Raw genomic sequence first — 13842 nt, forward strand, 5'->3', positions numbered from 1 at the left:
ATGTTATATATTTTAAGTCACTCAATATTGATACATTCATTTTAAATAAAGAGGGTCCTTTTTGAAGGATATGAATTCAAATTTTGATATAACAGCTTTATGATCTGTGAAGGCAATGCATTTAATTGCTGCTTCTTGTAAAATGGTATAAGCATGTTTTTTATAAATATACAATCTAAACGTCTGGCAATCAAGGATACCCTGTACTCCGTGTAATTCTTTTTCTTTTTTATGTTTTACTCTCCCTGTATCTGTAATGGTTAATTTATTAAAATCATTAAAATTTTCAACATTTTCTTTATCATGTGGGTTGTCAGATATTATGTCCAGCTCCTTATACCACAATGTTAAAACCCCCTAAACAAATCATTGGTAAATTTAGATTTAACTTAGTGTTCGATATTAAAATCTAAATGAGAAAAGAAAGATGTTTTCCTGTGCAATACATGGGGCGTAAATATTAGCTATTGAATTACCCAAGCCCCCCACCCCATTACGAAAAATAAAAAGAAAAAAACAACAACAGAACACTGGGTCGATACATCTTTATTGTTCAAATTGTAAGCATGATATTTCTATAATAAAATAGCATGTCAATTCATGCAAAATTTAAAACTGTTTAACTGCTAACTCAACCATGAATCCAGATACAATTTACAATAAACAAAACCAACGAAAATACATAGATATGAACAGACCATGCGTGAAAATCTTTTTTTTTAATATAAAGATTTAACACAATCAAGGTATTCTGAACACGCATTCAGCTTAACAGATATGTATGCAAAACAATCTGTGCAGAATGTGTATCAGCCGATATGTAAAAAAAAATAATCAAAAATTATTTAAAAACTTAGCTTTTATATAGCGCAATATCCACTAAATGTGCTAAAATTGCTTTACAAGTGGTTATTGGAAAACAGCAACTATTAACATGTAGAAGAAACATGGCGCCTGATAGGCGATATTCCAATTTTTTTTTTCTGTCAGAGACAACGCCGTTAACGGGCAGGTAAGCTTACTCGGGTTACACACGAGCACGATTAGAGAATTTGAGTAAAGAGCCTTTTCCAAGGACTCAACCCAGGACCTTCCGATCCGAAAGCGAGTGTCATACCACAAGACCACACAATTACACGTGTACTTATTCGTCATGTCTTTATCTACATGTAACGTGTTGCTATTGGGCAGGGACTCTTTGTAAAGCACTTTTAGCACGTTTAATGGAAATTGCTCTATATAAGAGCTCAAGATTAGACGTCTACTATAGAAATAAACTGTTCCTTAGTGAGGAATAAGGAATTATAATAAGATACAATGCATATTTATAAATGTGTAGGCTAGCAGAAGCATTGGGCCCATGGAACCGTGATTTATCTCAGGTTTCTATAATGTAAAACGGACAAAATCAAATGCTTGCTACCTTTCGGATAGGACGCTAGCCTATCTTAAAATACATTCCGCCAGATCGAAAAAACCCAGTAATCCAGTAATTGGTTGGTGGACAGAATGGGGGGGGGGGGGGTCAGAAAAAATGTTGATTGCATCGAGGATAACTCACGGTCTCTTTGCGTGTGAAGAGAGGCTCTAACTACTGAGCTATCGGGACCCCCGATGTTCATATAAGGTCTGACACTAATTTTCTAAATGGTCCTGCAGTGTAGATAGTGGGGATTCCTGGTAGTTCAGTTGGTAGAGCACACGCTTCACATGCAAAAGGACCCAGATTGATCCTGGGGTTAGTCCAGATTTTTCCCTACCCCTGGGAAGGTCCAGAAATTAATGAGTAGCTGGGTCTGTTAGATCTGGCGGAAAGTACTTTGCGATAGACTAGCGTCCTAGACAAAGGGTAACAAGCAATTGCTAGTCCGTTTCCACGCAATAGAAACCGGGATAAATTCAGGCTCCATCTGTCTTACGCCTCTGTAGATAGTGTAGACAGTAATATTGGAATGAAGAAAGTACATTGATAATTCCATTCCGTTTGACTATTGTGACGTGAACACTTTGGCAGATCTGATTACCGGATTTAGTTATGGGCCTGTTTTAACATTGTTTGCGTTGGTTTGAGAGTATATCCATTACAACAACGAGACTATAAAGATTTGTGTTATCAGACCTGCAAAAAATGTACACATGGGACTATTAAAATAAATTTCTTTTAGCCTCGAGCAGCAATATTTTTATTATCAAGATAGTTCTGGCCTTGAACCCGATAGGTTCCATGTTTTGTATTTTGTTCACTTTTCAAGCTGTTACATTCACTTTTGTTTGTTATTTCTTTTCTCTCATAACGGCCACATTCATATGTACGATATGTATTATTTACTTCAAAACACTGTCTTCAATAGAGAATACAATAGTCTATCGATATCTTGGATATTGTATATCCATTATGTTATTTTAATGACACGTTAAGCCTCCTTCCGCACTAGGACAAAACAGTCCCAGGACAAATTTGTCCTGTCCCACTGGAGAAAACTTCTATTCAAAAGGGGTTCCGCACTAGGACAGGACTGTCCCTGGACACACATGCGCGAATGCATTATTTTTTAATGTTTTTTACAAGATTCAAATGTTTATTTGCAGGCAATTGTCAATATAACTCATACAAGAATATAATATTTTGATCAACAAATCAAGTAAATAAAATCAATAATAAAGCAAGGCAAACAATGATAGTAATAATGATAATAATAGTAATAATAATAATAATAATAATAATAATAATAATAATAATAATAGTAATAATAATAATAATAATAATAATAATAATAATAATAATAATAATAATAATAATAATAATAATAATAATAATAATAATAATAATAATGATAATTATAATGGTGATAATAATAATGTAAAATCTTCTAATTAATAGATTAGTTATTTAATAGTTTGAATTATAAATTAATAATTTAAAAAATAAGACCTTGATACAACTCTAATAATTCACATTTTATGAATCAACATAAGATACGACATGACGATAATGATTTTTTACACTGTACAATGGGAATTGTTTACATAAGATTTATATAATCATGAAATATTCTTATAGCAAGAGTAATATTATTGCTGCTCCTACTACTACTACAACAACAACAACAACAACTACTACTACTACTACTACTACTACTACTACTACTACTACTACTACTACTACTACTACTACTACTACTACTACGACTACTACTACTACTACTACTACTACTACTACTACTACTACTACTACTACTACTACTACTACTACTACTACTACTACTACTACTACTACTACTACTACTACTACTACTACTACTACTACTACTACTACTACTACTACTACTACTACTACTACTACTACTACTACTACTAGTAGTAATGGATGAAATAGAGGTTGCATATTTCTGTGCTTTACTACGTGGAAATAAAAAGACAAATTGAAAGAGAAAACAATATTGGGTGCATTCTTTAATGACCCAAAGATTGCTCAAGGGTCAATTCCGTAGATATGGTGATCTCCGATCTTATCTTAAAATGACTTTCTTGGAATCACCTCATTTTACCCAGGTGCAAATGAGTACCAGTTCGCTGATGAAAGTAATCTTTGACGGACTAGCATCATTCAAGAGGATAATAGAAAGTCAGCATGGCTCGGTGGTACGGTCTTTGCTTCGTACCCGAAAGGCAACAGTTCGATCACCCGCTGATGCGCTGTGTTGCCTTGAGTAAGTAACCTCGCATAGCTCAATTTGCGGCGCTGCACTGCGGCTAACGCCTGGGTTATACCTCTCCCTAGCTCAATTTGCGGCGCTGCATTGCGGCTGACGCCTGGGTTATTCCAGTCTTCCCTTGGAATAGACCCTCGAGAAAAATTTCTCCTATGGGATGAAAAAGAGAATTTTATTTTTTATAATTTTAAACTGTTATCTGTCTGCTCAACGCTACAGCAACATGGATAAGTTCCGGATTTATAAGCTTAGGAGGCAAGATGGCCCATGGTTAGCGCGTTGTACTCTGGACTTAGAGGTTCTGTGTTCGATTCCGACCGAAGCCAATTTGTACTTTCTAGAGCAAGAAAATTTACTCCAATCACTCACTCCATTCAGGTGTAAAAGGGTACCTGTCAAGCTGGGATAGTAATCTGCGATAGACTAGCGTCCTGTTCAAAGGTTTTCAAACAAATACGTTAATTGTCCGCTTCACGCTATTGAAACCGGAATAACTCCTGCACCATTGGCTACAAGGCTCTAAAGGAGTTAATTTGTCTTACAATGAGTCCAAGTGGCTCAGAAGGACTTACTTAAAAATATTTTCATTGAAAATTCCCGAAATAAATAACGATAAAGATAATTAATCCCACAAGGTACCGAATAGATGTGCGACCGGTTTTAGACACGTTACTGCTGTGTCACAAAGGTGACACTTCTTAAATTATATTTATAAAATACGTTTTTAAATTGCGAAATATTTATGTTGCTATGACTTCTGTACGTGGTTTCATCACATATAATTATTTTTTGAATTGTTCTTGTTTTTTTATTTCAGAATTGAAATAAATAAATAAATTCATAACTGTAAATTGAATGTAGCTTCATTAAAAATACGAAAACAGATAAAATGACGTTTCGGTTTCCCTTCATCAACAACACATGATGATTTAAAAACTACAGACGAATGAGATAATGTGTAGTGGCGTTCGTTATAATAGCATAAACAAAAACATTGATGGGCAGAATTGTATGTCTATTTTGTGAGAAGCGCGAATTAAAACAGAGCAATAGAAATTTATAGAGTGGAGGCGGTAGGAACTGTGTTAATGCAGTATAGAAGACAGTGAAACTAAAAATATGGTGGACTATTGTTGGAAAAAATACAGGGGAATTGGAAATAAATACAATGTAAGGGATGTAGGTATTAAATATATTAGTTGCATTAGCAGCAGGAGCAACACGAGTAGTAGTAGTATGAGATAGATAGTAAGTAGTATAGTAGTAGAGTGTAGGTAGTATTGTAGTAGTAGTATAGTTGTATGTATAGGGATGCGAGAATAAAGACAGCTTTTAATTTTGACACGGCGCGCCAAGACTGGGACTTTTTGTTCATGTGCGGAAGTCTGCTTTATTTTTATCTATCACAAAACAAATGAACACTGACTGGGACAGTCTGTCCGTTGATTTTGTAGATTTCACAACGGCTTGGACACAACGGTGTTTTGTCCGTCCCACATAGGTGCAAGGATAAGTTCTCTAAATTCTATATGTTACAGATTTGGGACAGGTTTCAAGGTTCTGTGTTCGATTCCGACCGAAGCCAATTTGTACTTTCTAGAGCAAGAAAATTTACTCCAATCCCTCACTCCATTCAGGTGTAAAAGGGTACCTGTCAAGCTGGGATAGTAATCTGCGATAGACTAGCGTCCTGTTCAAAGGTTTTCAAACAAATACGTTAATTGTCCGCTTCACGCTATTGAAACCGGAATAACTCCTGCACCATTGGCTACAAGGCTCTAAAGGAGTTAATTTGTCTTACAATGAGTCCAAGTGGCTCAGAAGGACTTACTTAAAAATATTTTCATTGAAAATTCCCGAAATAAATAACGATAAAGATAATTGATCCCACAAGGTACCGAATAGATGTGCGACCGGTTTTAGACACGTTACTGCTGTGTCACAAAGTGTGACACTTCTTATAATTGTCGAAAATGTTTATGTTGCTATGCCTTCTGTACGTGGTTTCATCACATAGAATTATTTTTTGAATTGTTCTTGCTTTTTTATATTCAGAATTGAAATAAATAAATAAATCATAACTGTGAAATTGAATGTAAGCTTCAGTTTACTATACGAAAACAGATAAAATGGACGTTTCGGGTTTCGCCTTCATCAACAACACATGATGAATTAAAAACTACAGGCGAATGAGATAATGTGGTAGTGGCGTTGATAAGATGCATAAACAAAAACATTGATGGGCAGGAAATTGTATGCTACTTTGTGAGGAAGCGCGAATTAAAACAGAGCAATAGAAATTAATAAAAGGTGCGTACTTATTATGTTAAAGAGGGAGGCGGGTAGGAACTGTGTAATGCAGTATAGAAGACAGTGAACTAAAATAAAGTGTGGACTATTGTTGGAAAATAAATACAATGGAATTGGAAATAAATACAAAATGTAAGGGATGTCGGTATTAATATATTAGTGGCATTAGCAGCAGCAGAAGCAACAGTAGTAGTAGTAGTAGTAGTAGTAGTAGTAGTAGTAGTAGTAGTAGTAGTAGTAGTAGTAGTAGTAGTAGTAGTAGTAGTAGTAGTAGGGATGCAGAAAATAAAGACAGGCATTTCAATTTTGACACGGCGCCGCCAAGTTTGGGATTTTTTTTGTCCTAGTGCGGAAGTCTGCTATATTTTTCTACTATCACAAACGATATGAACACGGGACTGGGACAGTCCTGTCCCGTTGATTTTGTAGCATTTCACAACGGCTTGGGACACAACGGGACTGTTTTGTCCCGTCCCAATAGGTGCGGAAGATTCCTCTAAATTCTATATGTTACAGATTTGGGACAGGACTGTCCAAGGACAGTCCTGTCCTAGTGCGGAAGAGGGTTAAGTCTTTACAATCGAACTACATTTTGCTTATCATTATTTTTAACCAGTAAACTGCCGTACTCTGGAAAATACATTTATTTAAAAATTTTGCCGGATAACTCGTCTTTCAAATACCGATCGATCACTGGCGGTCGGTCTATTGAGCGAAGTTGTTTTGTGCCGCCCTATATTTTTCAAACTTAGCAGATACTGCTTTTCGTCTCAGTTTTTGCATATGCTGCTTTTCGTTAACACTCGCGCATCTCTCCTCGAGCCGTGATAGATAAATACTATACGAAGGTTGTGCATCATGCCCCACTTGATGCGAGATGACGTGCGACAATGAGCTGAGGGAGGGGTATGGGGGCTACCGTGACCCAAAAAGTCAACAGGCCGCCCAAGTATTTTATATAAAAGACTATTTTCTTCTGTTTTAAAACTTCGGTTATCCACCTCCCCCCACAAACAACTGATACTCTTTACTGCTAAAATAACTAGGTCAGGCCGGCTTATTTAGTTTTGCACACCTCGAGGCCTGACTTGGCAAAAATCAAAACCATATCAATTTTATCGTTGGAAGAACAGGTTTGTTGTAATCAAAACATACGAATGAAGAAAATTACAATAGATATCTAGATTTTATTGCTATTCGTTTTGCTCAAATGGATTTTAATAATCAATACGAATATTACACAAATCATTCACCGAGTAGAGCCCAATGATGCTATAAATAAAAATCCCAGTCCATTAACTCGACAAACAGAGCAGATCAACTTGTAATTGTTATGTTATTGTCTTTGGAGTAGATAAGTAGTGTATCGAGGTTAGATTTTCTATCCTTCTATTATTGAATTTTATCACAGTTGATATTCAAAGGAAGAAATTTTATATGGCAGTCTATTTGTTGTTGTCATGTTGTTATTGGATTCATGCCGCCTTAAATAAACAGCCAGCAACCGCCCCTGCGATCGATCTAAATGTCATTCATCTTGGACAATAATTTTTTTTAAATCTCTCAAACTTTAGACCAAGGAAAACTTCGAGAAGTCCCAGGTTTGAGAGTTGTTGCCAAAATGAGGGTCATCTCAAAATGGTTTTATGACGGGATGAACCTGGCCTCTATAAATGAATTTTTGACGAAGATGATGATCATCCCAACGTTGAGACCTTTGCAATGTAAGAAAAGATGTCCATTCTTTATTCATTCATAGTGTAACACACCTTATCCTCTGACGTGTGTCGTGTGATCTAGATATTATTGTGATTTTTATGTGGTTATCATTCGCTTATCTCTGGAATTTTATATCAACTTGTGTGTGACTGTACAATCTCCTCGTGCAATTTATAATAATTGTAAAATTCAGATTTTTTAGTAAATTGTGATTTTGACATTTCAACGCAATGGATAAAATTTATTTTACAACGTTTTATCATCATGAACTGTTTTTATCAGCTATTTTGGCAACCCTACTAATTGCCATCCTTACATCATCAGTACGTAATATTTAATATCAATATTCACAACGCAGAAGTTCTTACCAATGTTCACGACGTGACAGTCGCAGTGATATTCGTAAACAAAACACAATTGAATCCATCGTCGGTCACAGACCTTATCCCAAATTATATCGATCGCAACTCATTAATAAACGTTTTGTTACACCCATAATTAATCACGAATGATTACGACCGTGCCAACCTACAGAAGTGACGACACAACAATTAAATACACACACATACAGTTTAGATCAGCCAAGCGATTAAAGTAGAAATAGTGGAGGAACAAATACACGAAACACAATCACGGTTATTAACCTGACTTGTCAGCGCCGTAGTTTAATTACTTACTTACTTAATCCTCTTCGGGCCTTGAGGCACATAGGGCATCCACCAGACATCTCCATCTTTTGCGATCGGCTGCTTTTGCGGTGGCTGTATTCCAGGACAGGCCTGCTTCCTTTAATTCTTTCTCCATCGTCCTTCGCCAGGTTTCTTTGGGTCTTCCCCGCTTTCTCTTCCCATCTGCTGTCCAGTACAAGGCTGTCTTGGGAAGTGACCCTTTTTCCATTAATTTAATTAGCGTAAATAAAAAGTTTAAACGGGAAAAACTCAAACGAAATCACCGTCCCAGTGTTCTAATTGCAACGGAAGGACACTCAAACAAAGATATTGACAGCAAATCCATATGCTTTAACAACAACTACCTCAACCCACCACCTTACCGGAAGGACCGTGCCCTCGGTGAAGGAGGCATCTTAATAGCGACGGACAGTAATATAACATCAGTTGAGAGAAATGCAGACACTAATTGCGAATTTATCTGGATAAAAATGTCACTGTCTTGAAGAGAAATAATCTTTGATGGCTTTAGAAGATAACCGTCCAGCGTAATAGTTGTAATAGAATCAGTGTCAAAAATCTACAATAATGGAAAAACTCTGTCACATAATATAGTACTTGCTGGAGACTTCAACCTCCATGAAATCAACTGGGAAAACCTAAGCCTCCAATCAATTCCAAAATATGACAAACAAATATACGAAAAGATGCTTCAAATCGTCCAGGAGTTCAACATGACCCAAACAGTATTGGAACCAACTTGTGAGGAAAACACACTTGGCATCATCCTCAGCACACATCCTGACCTAATCCAAAACAAGCTAAGTTCTCTCAGGAATTCGTGATCATGACATTGTACAATATGAAATTAAAAATAAACTACCAATTAGACAAAAACCCTCGAAGGTTTTCAGATGGTAATCATAAGGCCTGAGGTTCGATCCCCAGTCGAGGTCGAATGATTTTGCATTTTTCTTTCTTGCGTTGTCTGGCACGTTTTATACACATTTTCTTCAGATCTTTATCTTACACCGGTGCCTGCTCCTCAATTTCTTAATTCAATATGAACCTAAACGGTGGCATCACTCATCGCCTCTGGTATTACATCAAATTTAAACGCAGGGATACATCACTACTGACACCACACAGAAAGGAATCATCTTTAACACACATTGAAATAAGTACATTCACAAAATAAAACACGACGTTGCCTACTAAAAATGGAAACAACATTCCTACAATGTAAAAAAAAACCCATTACCCAAACCGACATAATCTTAGAGCTCCAGGGTCTTAATCCTTTCAAAGCAAGTGGCTCAGATCTGATACCAACCAGGATCCTCAAAAAATACGCAAAAGAAATAGCTCCCTATTTATGCATTCTTTTTCAACAGACACTCGACACATGCCGTGTGCCCAAAGACTGGAAGCATGCAATAGTCACTGTCATATACATAAAGGGAAACGAGATATTGCCTCGAGCTTTTGACCAATGTCGCGGACGTATGTCACATGTAAAGTACTCAAGTACTTTATGTTTCATTCAATAATGGAGCACAATAAATAACATATTGTCCTAGTCGATAACCAACATGGGCTCTAATTATGTGTTAATTTGTAGTTGTATGAGACAATTCTGTTCATTTATATTTAAAATACTTTTTCTTTAACGGAGATTCATACTTACTAGTCTGGTTGCCAAATCATGATTTTAACCATAACCCAAAAAAAAGCGTCCGCCAAATTTTTTTTTGCATTTTATCAAAGTTGAACATCTCAAGATTAAATGTCTGAATAGTGCTGTCCTGAGCACATTGAGCATTTTGAGAAATTACGTCACAAAGGTCACGAAAAGGTCATTTTTAAAAATCCTCAAAAATCATTTTATATTATACAGAATTAAAGATTTAGTCAAATTAATTACAAAAATACTTATATTTTTAAAATTGGCCGAATAGTTGATAAGTTATTAGCAATTTAACTATCCAAAAGGTCAAGGTCACTGCCAAGATGGTCTTGTAAAATGACCCAAATATAGCCGTGTTTGGTATCAAATTGAAAGCCTTGACAAGACCAATACAGAATTATACAGGTTATTTATGCTATTTGTTGGTATTTAAATTTCCTGCAGCGGTGAAAGTATAATTGGGATAATCAAAATTGACATTTTTTTGTGGAAAATGTTTCAGATCACACAAAAACACGGAAATAGTCTCCATATAGAAAGACCGTGCCTTGTTTTGAGTCTTTAGCTTTCTTCGCCTTTGCTTTTTTACATTGATATTTACTGAAGGACAAAAAATAGAATGACAATTTTCGGCATATCTGACATGTATGTCTGCTAAACTAAATCACTCATCAATGTCTTCGTCGCTTGACTCATCGCTTGACACGGAAGCAGCTTGATAAAGGCGATTTTGACAGCACTCACGATCATGGCATTTACAAAATATTGTGCATGGAAGCTGCGCGGCAACACAGCCACATTTGGATGATCCACAAGGTTGTTCAGAAGAACATCCGCATTGAATAGTCTCTAACAACTCGGGCGGTACACTCGATGTGTTGCTTGGCACTGTGGTTGGAACAAGTGATTTGGTTGCTGGTAACTTCATCCATCCAAAATCTGTTGGTTGTAAATCTGGGGGAGTTTTTCGAAGACTATGATACCAAATTGCTGTCTGAATGTGCGCTCTTTTGGTGTTCTCACAGAATGCTTCTGAGGTAGGGGGTATGGTTTTCAAGTCAGGGACCTTTTTAATGATTTTCCCCGTTTTCTTCAGCCAAACTTTGTACCTGACGCCAGTCATAGTTGCTTCATCGTAAACGCCGTACGCCGTAGCATGCAGTTATGAAGAATGTGGCTTCTTTGATAAGGTCTTCAAAACTGCACTGGTGTTTCCAAGGTTGTCCAGTCTGTGTCCTTTATGAAGAACTTTGATGACTGTGTTTTTCCCTATACCATACGGTTTAGCCACAGTATCACAGCCAGATAGCGCACGTGCTGCAAGAAGATAACACGCAATTTCTTGATTTCTCGAGACCGTTTTCCCAATGTCAACAAGTCCACGGTCCCTACTTGTAGCTTCCATCATCATCGAGCAGTGGCTAGAGTCCAAGTCAAGCTTGTGGTAGAAATTAACTAACAGCACAAAGACATCCGTATCGTCACTAACCACCTTAACAACATTGGTCAATGAAGCAGCATGCATTGCTTGTTGCACCATAATGACATCCGCTTCCTCGTGCGTCGTCTCCAAGTCTGTCCTTGTGGAGACTTTTCCATTTTTAATTTGGAGAGGAGCATTTTCGTGTCCTGTGATAACGAGACGCCTTTCACGTGGTTGAGCTACAGCCCTGGACATTAATTCCATACAGAGTATGCTAATCAATTGCTTTTTGTTCTCAGTGCAGGAAAAAAATTGAGACTTGAGTAGGCAGAGGAGTGTGTAATGTAAGTTGGTTTACCGTTCGAACTTTCATGCTGCGACTTTGTCGAGTATCACTTTTGATGCTGAAATCATGGTATCTGTCAAAGACAAGGTACACGTCACTTCTGTCTATTTTCGGCAATAAGAGTGTCCAAAAACTGTTGACATAGTCTTGGATGGTTACTTTGGATGGCCAGTTTACACAATAAAGAAGTGCGCATCCATCTAATATCACGATCTCAGGATGTTGTCCCCCACAAGCAGAGACAGTTTCTTGCAGATTTCTCTTCAGAGCAGCTTTTGTAGTAGCAGCACGCATGTCTCCATTGTCACTGAATAAAGATGTCGGGAATGTTGCCAGTTCAAATTTAAAGAGAGACTCCATGTCAAAATCTCGACAAGCCATAATCCCATAGCCCGAGAATAAATCAAACCTGTGTCGTACATTGGACCACGGTCACTTTGAATAGATTTTGTCCCGGCTGCCATTGTTGTCACTTTGGTAAAAAGTGCTTTATAGAATCCATTGGGCCATGTTTTCTCAAATTCTTTCATGTCCGTGGTACCGATGCTGATAGAATCGTCTACATTGACAGATTGAGGGCTTACTTTTCCATCAGCGATGTTCACAAGGCAACCGGGATGCGCAGTTGCACTTAGGGGGTCGATGCATCTATCTAATTTTGTCCGAATTTTTTCCCTGTCCAGCGCATCACTAGCGATACGCGCATTCGTTTCCTCTTTATGCAATTCCAGAAAGTCCTTTTTGGAACTATCAGTCAATTCAGACAAACATTTCAGAAGACGACTGCTGGTGTGAAGGCTAAGGCCCATCGCTGAATGGTAGAATGTTTGAGTGTTAAACAGACAATCGCTATGAGGGCGATTAACGTCACAGAAACCGGGATAATTTCAGGCACCAGGGGCCACATGGCCCTTTAGTGGACAGTGCACTATACACATACATGTACCCAGTAACAAATATTGTGCTCAAACGGAGCACCATACTTTTACTACCTACCGGAAAGAAAGAAAGGGGTCGAGGAAAGAAAGAATACATGAATGAATGATTGAAAGAAATGAAAGTGGGTCACTATAACTTAAAACATATTTTTAAAACGGCATTACATTTAGTCTGTGCTGTGTCAAGGCCAAACCGCGAGTCACGTATGGAAAACCATTGTAACCAATGATGGATCCTATGACTACCGCATACAAAATCACATTTTATTAAAAATGATCAATGTCTACAGACCGGCACTAATCATGATAACACTCCGCATATATATCGCATTCCGATTCCGTTAAAACATTTTTGGCGGACGTTATGAAAGGGTTATGAAGGTTTCCTCTAGACTATACCTTCTGAATCTACCTATCCCTATACAACGTGCCAATACTCTACCACTACTTCTATTACCTATTTCTTTAAACCTAAAACATTCTCTTACTATCAGTCAAGTGTCAGGATCTTTACCCGACAATAAAAGGGAAAAATAAAAGCGACACCAGTACTAGTCTTTGGGGAAACAATTTGACTCCTATATGTCTACTCCTACTTTGGAGACACCTACATAGACGTGACAGGAAGGTCCTGGGTTCGAGCCTCGCTCGGCGTAAGTTGAGTCCTTGGAAAAGGCTCTTCAATCACATTCTCTCAACGTACTCAGGTATAAAATGAGTACCTGGCCGTTAACAGCGCTGTCTGTCCGAAAAAAAAATTTGTAATATCGCTTAACAGGTGTCATGTTCCGTCCTACATGTTAAATGTTGCTGTTGGTCAGGGACCCCTTGTAAAGCGCTTTGAGTACGTTTAGTGGATATTGCTCTATATAAAATCTCAATTACAATTTATTTGATGCTACAAATATTACTGCTTGAGGCCAGAAAAAATGAATTACAAGAGCCCGGTTCTGCGCATAAAATGTTCACAATGGAGTAGAAAAACAAAGATGAATGTATCAACAAAATCCAAAAGGTAAAATGCTTCACACGGAACTC

General features: G+C 37.3%; 1 protein-coding gene across 4 annotated transcripts in view; it reads left to right on the top strand.

The window, feature by feature from the left end:
- The first annotated feature begins 7470 nt into the window (after window positions 1–7470).
- LOC144974765 (glycoprotein 3-alpha-L-fucosyltransferase A-like) overlaps window positions 7471–13842 on the top strand; it is a 38314-nt gene continuing 31942 nt past the window's right edge. For 2 of the 4 annotated variants that reach the window (XM_078917997.1, XM_078918000.1), the window contains exon 1: window positions 7513–7747. The gene's annotated coding sequence lies outside the window, so the exon portion shown is untranslated. Of the gene's footprint in view, window positions 7748–7958; window positions 8066–13842 lie in introns of those variants that run through there. The other 2 variants (XM_078917999.1, XM_078917998.1) reach the window with 2 other exon arrangements.

This window comes from Berghia stephanieae, chromosome 6 (genome assembly GCF_034508935.2).
Source record: "Berghia stephanieae isolate SIO BIC M18660-M18661 chromosome 6, UCSD_Bste_1.3, whole genome shotgun sequence".
NCBI lineage: Eukaryota > Metazoa > Mollusca > Gastropoda > Nudibranchia > Aeolidiidae > Berghia > Berghia stephanieae.